The sequence below is a fragment of the Lichenostomus cassidix genome, chromosome 1 (genome assembly GCF_008360975.1).
Source record: "Lichenostomus cassidix isolate B80296 chromosome 1, HeHo_3.0, whole genome shotgun sequence".
NCBI lineage: Eukaryota > Metazoa > Chordata > Aves > Passeriformes > Meliphagidae > Lichenostomus > Lichenostomus cassidix.
The window spans coordinates 604,360-612,589 of NC_139479.1; the positions used below are offsets into that span (position 1 = coordinate 604,360).

The window sequence follows — 8,230 nt, forward strand, 5'->3', positions numbered from 1 at the left end:
ACGCCTAATTGCCCATAAATGTCATTAAGTCGAGAAATGTTTTCCACCAAATTAACTTTGGCTCGCGCTGTCTAATTAGCCGGAGATGCTGAAAGATAACAACTTATCAGTCACTGTTTAACAAACCATCCCTAATGGGGGCTCTTTTTCGGGAGCAGCCGTGGCCAGCCAGGTACTGCAGCTGTCACAGCGCGGCGCTCCCGGGGCAATTAAGGACAATATTCCAATGCTGCTTCCCACCAGGATGATTTGACAGCTCCTCCACAGGCCAGGAGTGCGGCTGAGCCTCAACTTTCCGTGGATTGGCTTTATACTGGGCAGAAGCAACCATGAATTTTACTTTTCTTTTTTAATTCCCTTTCCAGCATGTGTAAACACTGCTCACCCAGCTGCTTTCCTACTCACTCCTTTCCCACACACCTCCCATCAAAGTCTCCCAAATTAAAGGTTTTTCCAGCCAAGTTTTCAACTCTCCAAAGGAGAGGAAGGTGGGAAAGGGATGGTTAAATCTTCATGTTTTACTGTTTAGATCTGGTGATGTTCAGCTCTCCAAAGGAGAGGAAGCTGGGGAAGAGGTGGTTAAATCCCTTTCAAACCCTCGTGTTTTGCTGTTTCACTCTGTAGCTGTGCACGTTTGTCACCTTTCCCAGAAGGGAAGTTTTCCCATGAGGAAGGGCAGTGCCCACAGAGGATGGCACTGAGGAGAAGTCTGAGCTCCAGGAGTATCACAGAATGGATTTAACAAGGTTCTGCTGCAAAATGGAACCTCATGGGGAGAAAAGTCCCATCAGGCTGCCAGAATTGCTTTGTCTCAGATCCAATCTCTCACCAGAGCTCTTGGACTCCCCTCTGCTGGGTTTATTTCATGCTGGCCTTGCACAAGGATGTTTATTCGAACCCTTCACATGATGCAAATCCTCTCCCATTCCTGCTTTTTCTCCCAAATAATTTCCTAACTTTCTGGCTCCTGGCTTAGCTCTGGTGTCAATTAAAATAGGCAATAAATCTGTAATTGCTTGTGCACAACAAGCACCTGATCCTTAAAATGCAGCAGCCTTTTTAGTATCTTCCACATTCTCATTCCTATACCAGAATTTTATCCATTAGGAGATTCAGTGCTCATTTCCCATTTTTTATCCCCTCATGTTGGTGGTACATATTCCTCTCCTTCCCTTCCCTCTCCTTTCCCAAAGGGCTGGGAACCATCCAGGTGGTAACAGCTCTACAGTAAAAACTGTCCAATCCTCCCTCCAAAAAGAGACTTTAACTAAACACCCACTTTTTATTGCAATTCTCCCTTTCTATTCCTGCCCTTTGCCCAGCTCCTTTGCAGTTCTGGTGTCTGAGATTATTTCTGCCCACATCCATGATTTGTGCTGCCACAGGAGGCCATTCAGTGCCTCATCCCCCTCCAGCCTTTTTCCCTGGGAGGAGTGGAGCTGGGTTAGCTGGCACTGCCTGCCCTGAGCCCTCTGCACTGCAGGATGGATTTTCCAGGCGGGAGCAGGATGGATTTTCCAGGCAGGAGCAGGGAGGGGTGGTGTGTGTTTGTTTGGGGTTTTTTTCCTTTTAATGTCTTGATGGATTGTTTTTTCCAGACAGGAACAGGATGGTTTTTCCAATCAGGATGGATTTTCCAGACAGGAACAGGATGGTTTTTCCAATCAGGATGGATTTCCCAGGCAGGAGCAGGGAGCAGAGCAGCCATGGCCCTAAGTTCCCCCCAGTCCAGCACCACTTCCCAATGACATCTTGGGGTTTTTTCCCTGTTTGTCTCCTTGCTGGACTCCTGCTCATCCCACTCATCCCAAAACCTCCTCAATTTACTCACTTGAGCCTTTTTTTCCCATCCATAACCCCTTCCCTCCCAGCCAAAGGCTCCCATCACTGTCCCTGTTCTCCAGGCCCTTCCCAGGGCGTTGGGATGAAGTTTCCACGGGGAAGTTTTCCTTTCAGAGCCTTTCCCTCCACTCCTCCAAAGCAGAGGTCAGCAGTGTCCATTTTCCTGTGTTTTCCCACAGTTGCTTCATTATTTTAATCCCACTTTAACCCAAAATGCTCCCTGTGCTCCTGGCTGAAAGGTAGGACAGGGCCAGTCCAGGAGCAACATTTTCTCCTCAAGTTAGGGAGAAAATCTTTATTTTATCCTTAGATTATCTAAAACCCCAGGGAGTTTTGAACCAGGCCTTTGATTTCAACGCTATCCTATATAATTCCATTTTCCAGAAAAAAAGGCAAACTCTCTGAGTTTTTTTTTTTTTTTGCAACAGCTCCTGCAGGTGGCTTGGAAAAATCCCCATGTCACCTTTTTTTAGCACAAGCCTATAAAACCCTCAGACAAACAAAAGAGCCCAAGGGATTTGGAGCCAAAAATACTCCAGAGTGGAGAATCCCCTGAAGTGCTGAGGAAATATTTAGGTTTACACTGAGATGGTTCAAAGGCATTGCAGGTAAAGAGTGACATGGAAGTAACATTCAGTGTAAAGAGTAACAGCCATTGACACAGGGACATTCAAGTTTTAGCTTTTATTTAGAAAAAAATTCCCCTGCTATTCAAACAATAAAAAAACATCCTCTATTTAAAAAAAAAAAAAAAAAAATTCTGGGGGAAACTCGAGTTTGGCAGGGAATTCTCTGTTGCAGAATTTTAAACACTGTACCCAACATGTGCCAAAATACTCACAGCTACAGATCAGCTGCAAAGCATTTTAAAGTGGTAAGTGGAAGGAAAATTTAAAAAAAAATTAAATAAAACAAATTTTAAAAGTAATAAAAAAGCATTTGGAAATTCGGATTAGTAGTGGCAGCTTCGAAAGTAAGGTTCATCCAAGGGAAAATGCTGATTTATGTTCTGGGAAAACTAAAAACCCTTCCTGGGCTCATCTGGGTCTCTTCACTACCTGCAAACTGCTGAGTGACCAAAAAATTAACAGAATTTACTTTATAAAATGACCAGGGGTTGATGTAATACCTCATTTGCATTAATTTAAAACAACTTAATGTGACAAACCAGAATTATTTGAATTATTTTTTTGAGATTTTTATTTAATTTAGAGTCTATTGTGTGAAATTTACTTCACAGAGAAAAAAAGGACTATTTAAAACTCAAGAATATAGGTCCAGTGTGTCTCAGATTGCATGATAAAGATTTAATTTTGTCACTGAAGGCTCACACATGTTAGTGCAATAGGGATGTGCCCAGGCTAACTATCATCACTACCTGTAAGCTGATTTTTCCTTGGTTTCTGAGTCTCTTTGAGGAGATACATTACATATATTAAGTAATATATAACATTACACAATATTCATAAATATGACATAATATTAACATTACATTTAATTATTATACATTAGTATTAATATTACATAATATTAATTATGTAATATTAATATTATGTAATATATTCTATCAGCTGATCTGATAGCTGATATTCTATCAGCTGATCAAATCTGGATAAATGCTTATGGATAAATGTTTCTTGGGAAAATGAAAATCTGAGCTCTTTAAAGACTCAAAAGCTCTTTAAAGACTCATTTTGAGATTTGGCCTTTCCCATCACTGTTTGGGAGAGCTGATATTTCAGTTTTATGTCGTTTTGCTGCAGCTCTGCCAAGGAGGACAGAGAAGGGAAAAGGTGTCAGGCAGTTCAGAGGAGGAGGAAATTCAATTGTTCATGGAATTGTCACCGGATCTGTGGGAAAAACAAAAACCCTCCAACAACATTTTAGTGTTAGAGAGTCAAGGCATTACTTTATTATCTGGCCAGGATGTTGTTCTGGCCAGGATGTACCACAGAAATCATCTCATCCACACACAGCCCGGCTGTGCACAGAGAATCATTCCATGATCCATCATTTTACTAGATTTTTCAGATATTTTATACAGTCAAAATACATAGAAAAGTATTGGGTCAGTGTCCATTGGTCCAGAGTTGAGCAAACCCCCAGGATTCAGTTTCCCATTGGATCTGAATCTCCTCACCTCTGATGTTAATTAGATTTTTCATTCTCCAATTCTCCTCTCAGTCCTTTCCTGCCCAGATGTCTTCAGCCCTGCTGGAGGTGCTCTGGGGTAGCTGTTTGTAGATAGCCACTGCTGGCTGCTGATATTCTGCTGAGAGCTCTTTAGCTTTGGCTTCCTCCAGTCTGTTGATCTGCTGAGTTCATCACACCTCACCTGGTAGAGCAATGGCCTGGAGAGAAACCTAAAATTCCTTTTCCCAGGGTGAAGATAAGAAGAACCCTTGATTAAAGTGATACAAAATTTTGAGCTGCTCTATTTTCTGGCAGCAGGCTGGGCTCAGGGAGCACAGGGTTGGCACAGGTCAGGCTAAGGGGTTAGCACAGCTCAGGGTTAGCACAGCTCAGGGTTAGCACAGCTGAGGGAGCACAGGGTTAGCACAGCTCAGGCCGAGGCCTGCAGGGCAAACAGGAGAGATTTATTTGTGCCAAGAGGAACCAAAGTTGTGTTCAAACTGCGCACATCCTGCTGCCGTCCTGCCAGGGCAGCGCACAGCCCCAGCATCTGCGGGAGCAGCAGCGCAGCTCGTGGGTGGGAGGAACATCAAAACAGTTTCTTTTTAGGAGTTTTTTATAAAAGGCGGCTTGGTGTTTGTAACGAGCAGGTTTCAGTCGCAGCGCCTCGGTGAGTTGGTGGTTTGTTACACCCCAGACAGGACCTGCGGCAGGAGCGGCCCGATCCGCATCCGGTGTGGCCGGGCTGGGCTGGGCTGGGCTGGGCTGGGCTGGGCTGGGCTGGGCTGGGCTGGGCTGGGCTGGGCTGGGCTGGGCAGGGAAGGAGCGAGTGCTGGGCACGGAAGGGTCGATCCCTGGGACAGGGAAGGGTCGATCCCTGGGACAGGAAAGGCTCGATCCCTGGGAGAGGGAAGGCTCGATCCCTGGGAGAGGGAAGGATCGATCCCTGGGAGAGGGAAGGATTGATCCCTGGGACAGGGAAGGGTCGATCCCTGGGACAGGAAGAGATCCCCGCGGAGCTCCGCCTGCTCACCGCTGCTTCCCGCAGGTCAGCTAATGCCGCTGTGGCCGCGCAGGAGAATGGGGGAAGAATCGCGGCAAAGGCACCAGGAAGTTTTAATGAGCATCATCAGAAAACAAGGGGGAACACTTGAGCCCCGGAGGCTTGAGAAGTTGCTGCTCTGGATCCAGGAGAAATACCCGCGGTATCCTGCCGACGGCTCGTACGAACCTTCCGAGTGGCTGAAGGTGGCACAAGTTCTGCTGCTGCGACAAGAATTCTGGGAAGATGTTGATGCCGACAATTTCTTTACATGGTGGGTTGTCTATAGCGCTCTCTGTGATTTTCGGCAGGCCGATCGGGTTTTGCCGCCTGCGACCGCTGAATTATGGGCTGAAGTGGGCTCAGAGGAGATGTTGCAGGAGGCTGAACAAAAAAGCTCTGCAGCTCAGCCTCCTCCATGTGCACCACGTATGACTGAGGCAGATGCTAGTGGGGACAGAGCTAAGGCTGCAGGCAGTTCCTTTCTCGAGGAGTGCCGACGTAAGGCACTTGAGGAAGGGGATATGGAACTCTTTCAGGCGTTGAAAGTCACATATTGGGGCACACAACCTCCCAGATGTGAACAACTGACCTATGACTTCATAAAGATTTTCAGAGAATTGGTGAAAAAAGAGGGTTTAAATGGGAAATTGCCTATGTGTATGGTAAAACACGTGGCAAACACTTGTAGAATGGCTCCTGCTGATTGGAAATCTATTTTTAAGCTTGTTATGAATGCAGAAAAATACGCGGTATGGATGAAGGAATATAGAGAGCTGTGCATTCAGCAAGCTCAGAAAAATATGGCCAATAAGATAGCAGTTGGCTTCCATCAGTTGATGGGAGAAGATCAGTTTGGTACTTCTGCAGCACAAGCCCAAATGAGCAGGGAGATATCCAAACAGGCAACACAGCTGGCTTTGCAGGCACTGGAAAAAGTCCCTGAGAAGAAAGGACCATCATTTTGGAAGATCATCCAAGGACCACAGGAGCCATACCTGACCTTCCTAGATCGCCTCGGGGAAGCACTGTCCCGGCAGGTCAAGGTGCCTGAAGCCGTGGAGGTGTTGCTGATGCACCTGGCATTGAAGCATGCCAACGCTAATTGTCGGAGAATCTTGGAGCACATTTGCCCCTCGCCAACCAAGGTGGTCGATCTGATCGAGGCCTGGACCCGCCTTGACATCATGCAGTGCGAGGTTGAGCAGCTGGCCAAGGCTTTTCAGCCTCTCCGCCTGGCAGAGGTTCAGTGCTTTAACTGTGGCCAGGAAGGGCACGTCAAACGTCAGTGCCCAGAAGGAACATCTGGGGCTGCACAGACCCCGCCCGGGCCGTGTCCTCGATGCCAGAAGGGGTTCCACTGGAGTAATCAGTGCCGTTCCAAGTTCGACAGAGATGGTAATCGGCTGCCAAAGTCGGGAAGATCCAAGAGGGCCACGAGGTGTGGTGCCCCTCAATAAAACGGGATCCAGATCCCTCACTCTCAGCAGAATGCTGTGTCAACAGCAAGATTGTTTTTCACAGGTGGAACACACCCTATACATTGCTGCAGTCAAAATACAATCAGTTCCACCATGGAAGTACCTGGGCTGGCGTATCTTGCAAAAAAAAATTATCCTGCAGAAGATTCACATTATCAGTGAGATAAAAACTTGCAATTATTTGCAGAAACTTTTGAGGACAATTAACTGGCTTAGGCCTCTTTTGGGAATTACTAGTGAGACTTTGTCCCTTTTTCAGCTGCTGAGAGGAGATTCTGACCTGTCATAACCATGATAGATTAAGAGCCAAGCTGAGCTAGCCTTTCAACTAGTTGCATCACTAATTAACTCTTTTTTTGCTACACGACGCGATTTTCAACTCCTGATGAGGCTGTTTTGAATTCCAAAATCATTTCAACCTGTGTTGGTTTTGCTTGGCCCAGTTTTTGGTAGGGGAGGGGCCACAAAGATGGCATCTGTGAAAGCTGCTGGAAGCTTCCACCATGTCCAGCTGAGCTAATCTGGCGCTGGAGATGAATTTGCTCTGCAGACCGTGGGGATGAGCATGGTGAGGCAGCTGTGCCCCTGCAGCCCATGGGCTCCATGGGGGTGCAGAGATCACCCACAGCCCGTGGGGAGGAGGTGACCACGCCGCAGTGGGAGGATGGCTGCAGGAGGCTGTGATCAGTGGCAGAGCCATGGAGAGAGAGGCTCTGCTTTCAGGCTGGAGCAGCCTGGCCTGGGAGGATTGCAGCCCATGGATGAGGGAGCAAGGCTGCAGCAGTTTGAGAGGAGCTCACAGCGTGAGATTGGACCACGCTGGAGGAGTTCACACAGAACTGTCTCCTGCAGGAGGAACCCCACGGTGCAGCAGGGCAACAACTCCTCTCCCTGAGCAGTGCAAGAAGATCTCGGTGATGAACTGAGCCAAACCCCCATGCCCTGTTCCCTGCACTGGTGGTGGGAAGGAGGGAGGGGTTGGGGGAAGAGTGGTGTCTTTAAGGGTTTATTTTTCTTCTCATTATCCTCCTCTGTCTTTGTTAGTAATAAACGCGCTTTGAAACTTTAAATTGAGCCTCTTTTGTCCTTGGAGGGTTTTCTCCCTGTCATTATCTCACTCATGAACCCTTAGCTAATTTTTTTTCCCCTCCTCTGCCCAGCTGTGGTAGGGGAGAGTGAGGGAATGGCTGTTGTGGGTGCCTGGTTTGGTGCCCAAACCATGACAGGGATCTTTAAGATCATCCAATTCCATCCCTGCCACCGCCCACTGTCCCAGGCTGCTCCAAGCCCCAGTGTCCAACCTGGCCTTGGACACTGCCAGGGATCCAGGGGAAGCCATGGCTTCTCTGGGCATGCTGTGCCAAACCTGCTCAGGGAAGAATTTCTCCCATATTTCCCAAGGAACATATCCAAGGAATATGGACTTACCAAAGGAATAACATTTATTTGTCCCCAGCAAAAAACCCCAAAACTTCCATTTTTGCCATCTCCTTCCCAGCTCTGCCGCCTTAAATCCATCCCTCAACCTCCGCGTGGAGCTGGAGAGGCTCATCCAGGAGGGCTGAGGACCTGTTGCTGCCTCTCCCCGTGTCTGTCCCCTCCCGTGTCGCTGTCACTGTCACTGTCACTCGCCCCCCGCGTGGCCGGGCTGGCCCAGCCTCATTAGCAGCGGCTCGGGCAAGCGACACTTAATTGCACGCTGTCCCCACCAGCTGCCACTCGGCAGCATCAT

General features: G+C 47.8%; 1 long non-coding RNA gene across 1 annotated transcript; it reads left to right on the forward strand.

Annotated features, from left to right (window-relative positions):
• The first annotated feature begins 4,809 nt into the window (after nucleotides 1-4,809).
• Nucleotides 4,810-7,568, forward strand: LOC146444012 (uncharacterized). The gene is made up of 2 exons (XR_014854221.1): nucleotides 4,810-4,844; nucleotides 4,959-7,568. It is a non-coding gene; the product is annotated as an uncharacterized LOC146444012 (long non-coding RNA).
• The last annotated feature ends 662 nt before the right edge of the window (nucleotides 7,569-8,230 follow it).